This window comes from Bubalus kerabau, chromosome 1 (genome assembly GCF_029407905.1).
Source record: "Bubalus kerabau isolate K-KA32 ecotype Philippines breed swamp buffalo chromosome 1, PCC_UOA_SB_1v2, whole genome shotgun sequence".
Lineage (NCBI taxonomy): Eukaryota > Metazoa > Chordata > Mammalia > Artiodactyla > Bovidae > Bubalus > Bubalus kerabau.
The window spans coordinates 171,939,131-171,952,508 of record NC_073624.1 but is presented as its reverse complement, the minus strand read 5'-3'; the positions used below and the strand labels follow the sequence as shown (position 1 = coordinate 171,952,508).

The following is a 13,378-nucleotide window of genomic DNA, read 5'->3' as shown; positions in this document are numbered from 1 at the left end:
TTTCACTTTTCACTTTCATGCATTGGAGAAGGAAATGGCAACCCACTCCAGTGTTCTTGCCTGGAGAATCCCAGGGACAGGGGAGCCTGGTGGGCTGCTGTCTATGGGGTCGCACAGAGTCGGACACGACTGAAGCGACTTAGCAGCAGTAGCAGCAGCAGCAGTGCAAAAGGTGGCATGTGTTCCTCTTTTAGCTAGCATCGTAACTAGACGAATGGATGAAACAGCAGAGGATACTGAGGCACAGTTGTTAGGATTAATGAATCACTATGGTACGCAATCCAGGTTGATGAGTCTACTGATGTTGACAACAAGACATCAGGGCATGTTTTCGTGCAAGTTATTTTTCAGGAGGATGTGCATGAAGATATGTTGTGAGCACTTTCTTTGGTAATCAACACCACTGCTGCAGAACTATTCAAGTCTCTGAATGATTGCGTATCAGGGAAACTGAATTGGTCATTTTTGTGTTGGTATGTGCACAGATGGAGTGACTGCCATGACTGGATGGCTTCCTGGTATCACGACTTAAGTCAAAGAGGTTGCTTCTGAATGTGAGTCTATGGACTGTGTCATCCACAGAGAAATGCTGATTAGCCAAAAAATGTCACCTGAACTTAACAAGGTTTTAAAATTATCAACCACATTAATGTACACGCCCTTAACTCACGTCTGTTCACAAAGCTCTGTGAGGAGATGGAAGCAGAGCACACGTCTCCTCTAATATAGAATGAGATGACTTTCTAAAGGCAGATCACTGGCCAGAATTTTTGAGCTAAAAGAGCTGTTTCAGATATTTCTTTTAGAAAAACAGTCATTACTGGTAGCATATTTCAGTGACAGAGAATGGGTTGCAAAACTTGCTTACTTGTGTGACATAGTCAACCTGCTCATCGAACTCCAACTCTCACCTCAGGGGAGAATGACAGCTGTTAGGGTCAGCAGATAAAGTGACCGGATTCAAAGCCAAACTGGGATGGTGGCGATGATGAATGAACATTGGGATTTTGGGCAGGTTTCAAACGTTAACAGAGATCTTGAAAGAGAGAACCAGGGCCTTCTTTCTCCTAGTTGGTGCATGATCACCTATCTCAGCTTTCAAAAGAGTTTGTGATGAGTGTTACTTCCTAATCACAAAAGACCCCCGAACGGGGAAAGAACGGATCGGTGACCCATCTGTGAATCAACTTTGTCTATGTTAGAAGAGGATCAACCGCTTGAGGTTGCAAATGGCTGTGGTCTTGAAAGTATGTTTGGGAGAATTTCAGATCTCCATACATTCTGGATTAAAGTTCAGGCAGAATATCCTGAGACTGCCACAAGAGCACTGAAAAGCCTGCTTCCATTTCCAACATCATATCTTCGCAAAGTAGGGTCTTCTTCAGTGACAGCAACAGAAACAAGATTACCGAGACTGGGCACAAGCAACAGACTTCAGGTGGCGGAGTCTCCCATCATCCCCAGATGGGACTATCTAGTTGCAGGAAAACAAGCTCAGGGCTCCCACTGACTCTGCATTACGGCGAGTTTTATAATTATCTCATTATATATCACAATGTAATACTAGTAAAAATAAAGTGCACAACAAATGTAATACACTTGAATCATCGCGAAACCATCCCTTCTCCCCGTTCGTGGAAAAACGCCTCTGGTTTGTTAACTACCAATCTACCCTTTCTTCTCACAACTTGGCAAGGGACTCCTCTGCTGCTGCTGCTGCTGCTGCTAAGTCACTTCAGTCGTGTCCGACTCTGTGTGACCCCATAGACGGCAGCCCACCAGGATCCTCCGTCCCTGGGATTCTCCAGGCAAGAACACTGGAGTGGGTTGCCATTTCCTTCTCCAATGCACGAAAGTGAAAAGTGAGAGGGAAGTCGCTCAGTCGTGTCTGACTCCGCGACCCCAGGGACGGCAGCCCACCTGGCTCCCCCGTCCATGGGATTTTCCAGGCAAGAGTACTGGAGTGGGTTGCCATTGCCTTCTCTGAGGGACTCCACTAGGCTCCTTTTATTTCAGAAAAGGAAAAGTGAGGCTTAGCAAAGGATGGCCGCCCCTTCTCCCCTACCCATGGGTTAGGACTCCAGAAGCTCTAATGAAGGGGCTTCTTCAGGGTAGCGGGGGTAAGGCCACCGCGCCTTTGACTCCTGGGTTGACAAACCAGAAACCCACCAAATCGAAGCAGCCATTCTGGGAGCCACCACCCCAGGGGGTGGAATCGTCCCGCCCCGCTGCGGCCCGCGTCTGCGCATTCCTACGCCCTCGCTACGCCTCCCCGAAGCTTTGTGGGAAATGTAGTCCGACTTCCTGGGGTGGCGGTGCCGCGAGGGGCGTCATCAGTCCGCAGGCTGCCTTGGCTCCTTCTGGGAGAGGGTGAGTGAAGGGGCCGCGGCGGGAAGCGCCCGCTCCGGAGGGTGCGCGGGGCCTTGGCGGGAGGCGTCCAGCGCAGCCAGGCGAGGCCCCTTAGGGGTGGGGCGGGCTGCTGATGGGCCGCGACCTTTCTGACCCAGCGCGGCGCCGGGCTTTTAACTCCAGGTGTGCCTCCTCTCGCCCTGGGAGCCCAGCCGGTGAGAACACCAAGAGCCGAGCGGTCGGGCGCGGTTCTTCGACCACCTGCCCCCCGAGTGGCGAGGGCAGAGAGCTCGGCTCAGGGGCCCAGCGTCGGAGGGCAAGTGAGGGGCCGAAGCCTCTGGAAGTCGCTCGGACCCTGGGTTCCTCCCCGTCGCGAGCTGTCCCCGGGACCCGCCGTGAAAATCTCGGGCGATTCTCGACTAAGGTGCGGGTCTCGGGGCTCCAGCTCCTGCCCTTTGTGAAAACCGCATCTCGGGACCGCCCTCAGTGGTTTCGGATTCCTGGGGCGCTGGCGCGGGCCCCGCTTCACTCCTCTCTCCGTAAGAATGGGGAGGGCCATCCTATGCAGATTTCTACTTGAGGGAATCCTTTTCTTTCTTCTTTCTTTTAAAGCAGTTTTTTTTCCTCTCACCAAAAATAAAAAAGTTCAGTATAGGACAACTAGAAGGTTCAGAGGAGCAAAAAGGGAAAAATCATTTGAAAACTGTCAACATCTGCATGTCTATGTACATAGAAAAGCTTTCTAAACAAATATGTGGATATTAGTATCCTTTTCTCCGTTTACTTTACAAAATGAGTTATGAAATACATGTGCGCGAATCTTAAGCTCCGCGATTTTTTAGTAAATATTTTTATCTGTGTAGTACAACTTAAGATGCGAAATAAAGTTTTTTTAATTTAATATTTTGAAACCGTCTACTTAAACTAGTTTTTAAGAACAGCTAAGTCAGCTTATTAATGAATATGAGGAAAAGTATGTCCGTGCCATGCTTAATCCTCTCTGTAGGGCTTAGTGTTCTTTCTCAGGGTTGTTGTGGGCTTTTTTTTGATTGTTGGTTTAGTATTATAAACAATAGAGGCCATCTGGCTTCATTTATCTTTGCATTCTTATCTCATTCTGTAAATCTTCTCAAGTGAAATTTCTAAATCATACTGTGAAGTTTTTGATCGCTTCTGCCCTGTTCTCTCTAGAACAGTAGTAGTTTATAAACATTGCAAGGTCAGGGTACCTTCCTGACACAGTTAAGTCTCAGTGTTACTGTTCTCTAACTTCCGGAGACGTGCAAACAATACGGATCACCTATTTGCATTTTGAAAGCCAGTGAATATTTTTATGCAGTTTGCATTGTGCTTTTAAATCGTGTGTCTGATACACAAATCTATTTTCAATTTCTATGCAGAAATGTTGCATTTTTATATGTTTAGACGTGCAAACCTTCCCTTCATGTTTGGGTCTTTGACATCATTGTTAGGGAGTCTTTTATTCCATATGTCACAAGATACTCATCTGCATTTTCTTCTAGTACTTAAGTTTCACTTTATGTGCAAATTTTTATTCTTTTCCAAATGGTAAGCTCTTGTTCTGAGTTATTGAATCATTCATCCTTTCTGTGGTGACCCAAGGACAAAAGAGCAGATAAAACCAAGGAGGGTCTTAGAATGCAGGAACAGAAAATCCGGACCCTTATCGTCCTTCCTTCCCCCATGTTGTAACTAATAATGGATTTCAGGTCCTCCTGAGCAATATAGCCTGTCTCCCCTCCTACCCCATAGACAGAGGGTATTTGCCTTACTCTCCATCCCCCCGCCCACCCAGTAAATGACCCGCAAGACCCCATTCCACTCCTTGTACCCTGGGTATAAAAGTGGACTCAGGACCCCTGTTCAAGGTCAGTTCTCCCTTGAGCTGCCCCACTGTTCTAACAGCGTCTCCCACTCTAATAAACTTTATTTCCCTCTCTTTCTGTCTCATGTCTGGAAATTCTTTTCCAACCCACGCTTGGCCCACGACAGTTTTGGTGGCCCGTATGTGGACCTTAGGGCCTCTTCCCCCACCTCCTCTCTTCTTTCTCATAGGGACCCTCTGCAAACAGGTAAGTGCAGTGGAAGCAACTGAGGAACTCTGGCCAGGGTTACCCTCTGGTGTGTTACAAAGGCCCCCCTGTTCACTGCACCCCAGTAGCTGCTGCCCAAATGGGTGAGGGTCTCTCCTTTGTCTTCTTTCCAACTGAGGACTAGGCCAACGAATATTGTGTGCATGGGTCAGGCACTTAAAAGCCATTAGGGCGCCTGTCACATGAAGACTCGCATGTGAGGATAAGGGGGACACGGAACGGATCAGGCCACAAGGGCATCCGCCCGCAGCAAGACAATTTCCATGTGCCATGTCAGGCACATAGTGATTGAAGGAAAACAGAGACCATTGTCCCCTGGCCACCACCTCCCCAATAGGATTGTAAGGCAGATTCCTCCTCAGCCTTCTTCCTGTCACTTTCACTTCTTTCCCTTTCAGTCCAGATTGATTTACAGGAGCCTAGGTGTTGCTTCTGAGCTATCCCAAGAGTGGCTTCCATGTTTCAGGGAATCGCCAGTGAGTCACCTGGTGGCTCCCAGGAATCTCTGTACATCTGGGATCCTCTCTCAGACTCACCCCTTGGCTACATTCTCAGAAACTGGAAAATTTTGACCCTGCGGAAAACCTGGCCCCAATACGAACTGGGGGACCCAAAAAAAATATGGCCTCTGAATGGCACACTAGCTTTTGCCAAAAGCAGGGAAAGGACTCAGAATTTCCTTATGTTCTGTTGCCTCCCTGTCTCCTGTCCCCCTCTGCCTCTCTCCATCAGATTTCCTAGATGACCCCTACTCGACCTTTCATATCCACATGACCTCTTGGAAAGGATTCTGAGGTTCCCTTTGGTCCAGGTCTTTCCCTGTATTCAAAAGCCTGAAGGATCAAAAACTCTTCTAACATTCTAAAGAATCCCCTTTTAACTACACTTATCTCTCAGGTGGGGAGGGAACCAAGCTTCCCAACTCCTGAACATCCTAAAGAATTCCCTTCTAACTACTCGCGTTTCTCAGGATGGGGAAGGACCAAGCCTCCCCCCTGCAAATTCCCTTAACCCTTCAGATTCTTCTATGGGACAAAGACCTCACTTCCCATCAGAGGGACAATCCAACATTTTTATCATCTGATCCTCCCCTGATATCAAAGTCAATTTGAGCACTATTTGGTTTATATTTTAGCTATAAAACTATGACTAAGCAACCCTCTCCAGTACTCTTGCCTGGAAAATCCCATGGATGGAGGAGCCTGGTAGGCTGCAGTCCATAGGGTCACGAAGAGTTGGACACGACTGAGCGACTTCACTTTCACTTTTCACTTTCATGCATTGGAGAAGGAAATGGCAACCCACTCCAGTGTTCTTGCCTGGAGAATCCCAGGGATGGGGGAGCCTGGTGGGCTGCCGTCTATGGGGGTCACACAGAGTCGGACATGACTGAAGTGACTTAGCAGCAGCAGCAGCAGCTTATTAAAAGGCCTGCCTAGGGAAAAGCTTGAAGTTAACTCTTTCCATGTCCTTGAAATACACAGCCCACTTTACCTGAGACCTCAACCTTGGGCAAATTAGAATTTTTAAAAAAGGGGGGCAGGGGGAGGAAGTCAAAGAGACATTTTAAATCTCAAGCGGAAAACTGCAATCTCTGTCTGTATTTATGTATGTCTCAGTGTGTGTCTTTGGGGTTTTTTTGATAATATTGCTGAAGTTGTAAATGAGTTCTAATTTAATTGGCCTAAAGAAAAGTAAGCACTTACAAATCAAACAATTCTAAATACAAGGGAAATTAACTTAAATGAATTTCAGATTCACGTGAACTGGGAAATATGCAATATTAAATATCTAGTATTAATGTTTGTTTGCTAATCTGATATAGACATATCCAAGAGTCATTAACATTAAGCATAATATTTCCTTTGTGCCTAGGTTTATTATAAATTAAATATTGTTATATTGTTGTATCTGTTACAAGTTTGTCAACAAGAAAAGTACCTGTAGAAAAAAAAAAAATCCTGAAAAATGTAAATGAGATATGAGCTTTTAAATAAACTAGTAAGAATAATTAAACTTTAGAAATGTCTGTCTTAAACAGTAGTCCCTCTAGATTTTGGTAACCTGAATTTCTAGGGTTGTGCTAAACTAAGTGATGGAAGTTTATTGAATAGCTAGGTCATTTCCAAATAAACTAAGATTCTGAAACATTCATTACTGAACACTAACTTCCTCTTACAGAGAAACTAGTGATTTTGGACTTTTATTGAATAATGTTTGATGCCATCCTGAGATGTTCTCTAGAATTTTTTTTAGAATTTATCACTGGTATTTATGTTCACCAATCTATAGCATGCTAATATAAAGGTCAGTTCTTGGTTGCTTAAGGAAAGTAGGATGTGTGTTTTCAGTAAAGAAGGTGTGAGGAATGAAATTACATTTTATGAAGGGAAAAGGAAGTAGTTCTGACTTACTGGTGACTGTTTCAGGATGGGAGAACAAAGTAATGGGTACAGAAAGTGATAAGAAGGTTTTATGGAAAGTGGACCCCAAGGGAAGAGTTTTGTTTTCTTGAGATGTTAAACTGCCTTTGATAATGGATTTTAAGTTTCTTTATCCCTGAAGTGATCTGTTCTATGTTTACCTTTGAAATCTTTTGTTAACTTTGGCTAAGTGAATAACTGTTGTTTCACTGTGACTTATATGATCCCATGATATTTATTGAAAACACTTCCTAAATCATTTGACTCTAGCTAACTTTGAGATGCTTCAGAGGGCCCCTGAGACATCCCAAAGAGAGATATTAAACTACTTGAGTTCATTTGACATGTTAAATTACATGGGAAGTATTGCTAGAAGAGTGATGAATCATCTCAGGTTATATTGTATGGTTGATGTTACTAATACAGATATCCTAGAAATTAAGTGAAATTCATGAAAATCTGATATGTCCTGATAAAATATCATTATAATTCAAGTTATCATGTTAAAAGTGTTACAAGTCACAGCAATGACCAGGCTCCATTGTCAATTGCAATTTAATCAGATTTTAAACATGCCTTCTATGGTTTCATCCTGATGCCTTTGCAAGAATCCTGCTACTTCAAGATTTATGGAAAAGACTTTTCTAAGATTAAGCGATAAACAAATTTTGTTTGTTATCTGGTAAACTGGTAACAGACTGGAATTTAGTCTACTCTCTATGTTAAGAGAAAAAAGTTTTCCTAGAATGAAGTTTTTGATAACAGATTATCAATTTCTTTGCCTTTAAGTGGTTTATATTTGTTTTTAAAATCTTTTGTTACTTTGGTAAATAAACATTATTTAAGATTACGGTGCATGTAGACAAAGCTCATTCTGCTTCTACAAAAAATAAGCCCTCACGGTTAGACTTTTGCTATCCTGATGTCCTTAAAACATGGCAACAGTCTACTCCTAAATCGGGGGATTGAAAATGGGTGAACAGTAGCTGTAAATCAAAGAGTCAGGGCTACGGGAAATCCAAGACGGCTGCTTTTCGAGGCTCTCTGACAAGTCTCATTTTTACTTGATGGGTTAAAGCCTTCCCTGCCTACAGGGCTAATGCCCTCACAATGACAAAAAAAATTATATTTCACTTAATATTAAGTTCTAGTTTTGTTAATTAAGGTCTGTGTTTACTTCCGAGATAGTTCCTTGTTGTTATGTTATATTGCTAAAAGGTTTAATTAATTAAGTTATTAAAAAGGACACTCTAAGTTTGTTTCTAAAGCTTATCTCAGTAACCAATCTTTGGATAAAGGTCAGATGCTCCATGATGTACAACCAGGAGATTCACACCTGGCTATAATTATTTAACTAAGTCAGATGACCTGTGGTATACTGGACTCTACCTAACGAAAGTTCTTGACTTATAATTCTTACTTATGACCTTACTAATAACTGCTAGCTTTGTTATTTTCTATGTTGCTTGTTTCAGATGAATGTTTCTTACATTACTAAATGTGTGACTGAGCCTATGATTAAATGCTGATATGCAGTTCCATATAAGATCAATGATTATAATAATGTAACTCTAGATATGGGAAGAAGCAACACGAGGGAATCATTTCCTGGACCAAGAGGCTAGTAAGACAGGTATGGTCCAGAGACTTTTGCTACTTGCAAGGTCTGGTCCCGTAACAGCACACTTGAGTGGACTGTTGCCAGGGTCCAGCCCCAGCAGGATGCAGGGGTACCCTCAGGATGACGGCCTAGGCGATAAGGAAAGTAAAAAGAGAGAAAAAGAGGCTTGATTTTCCTTGATTAACACAGAAAGCCAATAAAGCTCCTGTGTTCCAAGGAGTCACCCTGAAAGAAGAACAGAGAGAGAAAAGGAGAGAAAAGGAAAAAAAGAATGACACGGGGAGACCAAGCTTCAGTGAGCGAGGCTCATAACTTTATTTTCAAAAGAACTTTTATACCTTTACTTGTACATAGAGGGAAATGAAAGATGCAAAGTCATACAGAGTCAGCCCAAACGTTACATCTGTTTTGTCTTTATCAAAACCAGGATTTTTTCTGCACACCTTTCCCATAAACAATGTTGTGTACAATATCTTCTGGCCTTGGAGGCCTGTGGACATTTTATGACCCTTTTTTGATAAAGGCTGCTCACTCAGAAAACTTATTTTCCCTTGAAGTGTTTTTTCTTTATATTTCTAATCTATGTCAGCCTCAGAAAGTGCTAAACAGAGTTACATTCTCACGGAGCAAAGGTGCAGTGAGTTACAACAAAGAAAGAACCAATCAGCTCAAAGGTCTGATGTGGTTAATTCCAAGGCTGCTGCTTGTTTTTCTTATATTCCAACTATGTTAACTAATGCACTCCCAGGTGCACAATGGATAAGAGATACGGGAACTTGGCAGCAAGCATTGGCCCAATAATGAAGCCCTTTACCAGTACTATCTATTCTAATAATTTTTCATCCCTCAAAGGGCTCTATGCTCATTAGGACTTTTAGAATGTTTTGACTTCCTGTGCCTTTCAAGGTTGGGGAGTTGTGAACAATCATGTGTGTTAATTGCAAGAGTATGGATAAACCTGTCAGGCAAGCTAGAATGCCAACAGAGGGGTTAAAATAGAAATATTCCTTTCATGCTCAGGAGACTTATTAACCAAAGCCCTAAGTTGATTTTTTCCAGAGAAAGGTGGTCTGGGATAGCCCCCTGTTAATGTCAGAAGAGTTGGTGAAAGGCACAAAATAGTAAGACAGATTCTGATTTTGGGGTAGATGCTCGAGCAGATTCAGGGGGTCCCTTGAGGCCTGATCCGCCTTTGCCTGTCAGGTCTCTTCCGCATGACCTTTGTCATGGGTGGGATCTCCCGTGGTGGCTCCCGGCAGACTGTCCATGGAATCTTTGGTAGACTTGAGAATGAGCTTTCCCAGCACCGCGGGACACAACAGCCATGAAATGCCCCCAAAGCATAGTCAAATATGTGGCCATGAAGGGACCCTGCTGACTGGAAGTTGGCACTTGCCAACTGCCTCTACAAAGATCACATCATGACCACTGCAGGCTGCTAGGCTTCAACACCCCCTGAAAGGAGTTCAGGGTGGAGATCAGAAATAAGGCACTGTGCTCTGGGAAAAACCCAGAAGACCCGGCCTTCAGATAATCGGATGTTTTCAGGTAAAGATTCTATGAGCCCCAATTCTTGCATCTTCTCATACCCAGAGAAACATGAACGTCGCAAACCAGTGCCTAGTCCTGTCTCTCCTGGCTAGCTCCTCAGCAGCGTTTCTACTTCTATTAATCTTTGGGCCACGTACCTCTAACTTCCATGTTAAGTTTGTTTATTCTAGAATACAAGACATCTCCAAGTAATAGTATGACAAGAATATACCCTGACTAATACCCAGACAATGCTGAAACAAGCCGCCTTATCAGTCCATGGGCGCTCCTCTCCCTCTGTGAATGCACCCTGACAGAGAGCAGGCAAAAGGGAACCCAGAGCCCCACGACGCCCCTGTACAGCCTGAGGAAGTCAGAGCGGTCATCGCCTCTTTTCCTTTGAGACTGGTTTCCAAAACGCCTGAGAAGGGAAATAGGTAGATAGTTAGATGGAGCAGGGTATCAACAGGGGCTAAAGAATTGGCCCTAAAAATAAAGAGAGGGGGAACGTGGTGGCCCAGGGATGAAAGAGCAGATAAAACCAAGGAGGGTCTTGGATGCAGGGACAGAAAAACCAGGCCCTCATCGTCCTTCCCTTCCCATGTTGTAACTATTCATGGATTTCAGGTCCTCCTGAGCAGTATAACCTGTCTCCCCTCCTACCCCATAGAGAGAGGGTATTTGCCTTACTCTCCCCCCACCCACCCACCCAGTTTATGCGCCTCATCCCATCAGCAAATGACCCACAAGACCCCCGTCCCACGCCTTGCACCCTGGGTATAAAAGTGAACTAAGGACCCCTGTTCAAGGTTGGTTCTCCCTTGAGCTGGGCCACTGTTCTAACAGCGTCTCCCACTCTAATAAACTTTATTTCCCTCTCATTCTGTCTCATGTCTGGAAATTCTTTTCCAACCTCTGCTCACACCACGACATTTTCTTCATTGATGTGAACTGTCACATTTTTTCATATCCTGAATTCTTACGTATAAACTTTTTTCTGAACTGTTTGTATTGCTAGGATTTTAATTTATTCCATTGGCCCTTTTCCCTGTTAGACTATAACATCCATGAGGGTAGAGAGTTTATTTTGTTTGCCCTAAGAACAGGTGCCTGGTACACAGTAGGTGGTCAACAGTGTATCTGGTGAATGAGTGACTCTCCCTGTGAAGTAACACTGTATTCTAATTTTGTGTATGTGGTCAGTCAGGTCCAATTCTTTGTGATCCCATGGACTATAGCCTGCTAGGCTTCTCTGTCCATGGGATTTTCCTGGCAAGAATACTGGATTGGCTTGCCATTTCCTCCTCCAGGGAATTGTATAATATTTGGAGGGCAAGTTTGCTATTTCCTTTCAGAAATTTCCTGGCTATTGTTTAATAACACAATTAACTTTTAAAAAAAATCATCTTTTCCGCAGTTAACCTCACAAGATTATTATTTAGGTATAACTTGGTTGGGAATGTGTTAAGTTCATAAATTAATTTCAAAGAAGTGACAACTTAGGATATTGTGACATCTTATCCAGGAAGATGGTATGGCTCTCTTTGTTCAGCTTTCTTTAAGTTTAATCAGTAAATTAAAATGGTGTTTTTTTATGGTATTCTTCACATAAATACCATATACTTCCTATTTGGCTTATCTGTAGGTATTATATTGTAGACAAAAAAAATTCACAACCTAAAAGTTGGGAGTTATGTTTTATTCAGCAGAAATTTTTATGACCTCAAGCTCAAGCCTGGGAGGCAGCGTCTATCTCAAGTAACCCTGAGAGAACTGCTCTGAGGAGGCTGAGGAGGAGCCAGGCTATATAGGAGTTTTGCAACAAAGGGCAGGTAGTCTGAATGTCAAAAGATGATTGTTAATTAAAGAAAACTGGATATCTCAAGGAATTGAGCACTTTTCTGTATATGGGAAGATGTGATATGCTCCTCGGCTGCCTGGGGCCAGTGTCCTGTCTTTTCACAGCCTGAGTTTCCTCAAGGCTCACTGTGGGGAGGGGCTGAAGTCTGATGTCTGCTAGATGCCAGGCATTCTTTCTTTCCTGAGTTCCCCTCGGGATTCCCCAGCTCACTGGTGGTGGATGCAACCCTGATTACTATAACATCCTTTGTTTACTGATGCGGCAGGCAATATTCCATTCCTCAGTAATTTTTTTATTTGCAGGAGTCTTGTTTCTCACATCTTTTCCTTCCCTCAGCTCCATCTTCTCTGGATCCTGCCCATCCCCTGGGAAGGACACCACAGGAAGGAAGGAGAAGGCGATGGCTGCTGGGCCTCTACTTTGGGGAGTTCAGGTAAGCTCAGCTTTCTCTCAAACCTCACTCTTATTCCTTGCTCCTGTAGTGTAGGTAGGCCTCACCACAGAAAACAGAACGATTGAGATCTCTGAATGTTGGATGTTTTCTACAAAACCCTTCCTCAATGTCTCTCAGTTCTGTTCTCAGCTGCCGGTTCCTTATTCACCTGGATGCCTTGGCCTGTTAATTTGTTGGTGCAGTTCAGGGGTCAAAAAAGGAACAGAAATCATGTGAGAGATGGTCCTTATAGGCGCTTATAGGGCTATGGACTCTCCAGGAACATAAAAGAGGTCACATTTCTTCAGGGAACAGTCATGATGATTGCACATATATATGATAATAAGAAATTAAAAGATGCTTACTCCTTGGAAGGAAAGTTACGACCAACCTAGATAGCATATTCAAAAGCAGAGACATTACTTTGCTAACAAAGGTCCGTCTAGTTAGCTATGGTTTTTCCAGTAGTCATGTATGGATGTGAGAGTGGACTGTGAAGAAAGCTGAGCGCCGAAGAATTGATGCTTTTGAACTGTGGTGTTGGAGAAGACTCTTGGGAATCCCTTGAATTGCAAGGAGATCCAACCAGTCCATTCTAAAGGAGATCAGTCCTGGAAGGAATGATGCTAAAGCCAAAACTCCAGTACTTTGGCCACCTCATGCGAAGAGTTGACTCATTGGAAAAGACTCTGATGCTGGGAGGGATTGGGGGCAGGAGGAGAAGGGGACGACAGAGGATGAGACGGCTGAATGGCATCACTGACTCGGATGTGAGTTTGAGTGAACTCCAGAAGTTGGTGATGGACAGGGAGGCCTGGCATGCTGCGATTCATGGGGTCGCAAAGAGTCAGACACGACTGAGCGACTGAACTGAACTGAACTGAATGATAATAAAAACAAGTACAGTTAAGTACCCAGGTTGTCAGAGTTCCAGGACCCAGGTTTTCCACAGTTCAGGAGAAAGAGATCAGTGTGGTGACCAGAAGAAGGGTTGAGTAGGGATATGTAGAGAGGATTTGCTATAGTGAAGTCAGAGCATCTGAAGTT

General features: G+C 43.8%; 1 protein-coding gene across 23 annotated transcripts in view; it reads left to right on the top strand.

Moving 5' to 3' along the window:
• Nucleotides 1-2,266: 2,266 nt before the first annotated feature.
• ZNF454 (zinc finger protein 454) overlaps nucleotides 2,267-13,378 on the top strand; it is a 50,795-nt gene continuing 39,683 nt past the window's right edge. For 16 of the 23 annotated variants that reach the window (XR_008700185.1, XR_008700187.1, XR_008700184.1 and 13 more), the window contains exons 1-3: nucleotides 2,282-2,370; nucleotides 11,744-11,869; nucleotides 12,235-12,331. The gene's annotated coding sequence lies outside the window, so the exon portion shown is untranslated. Of the gene's footprint in view, nucleotides 2,371-2,532; nucleotides 2,774-11,743; nucleotides 11,870-12,234; nucleotides 12,332-13,378 lie in introns of all 23 variants that reach the window. The other 7 variants (XM_055539745.1, XM_055539787.1, XM_055539792.1 and 4 more) reach the window with 4 other exon arrangements.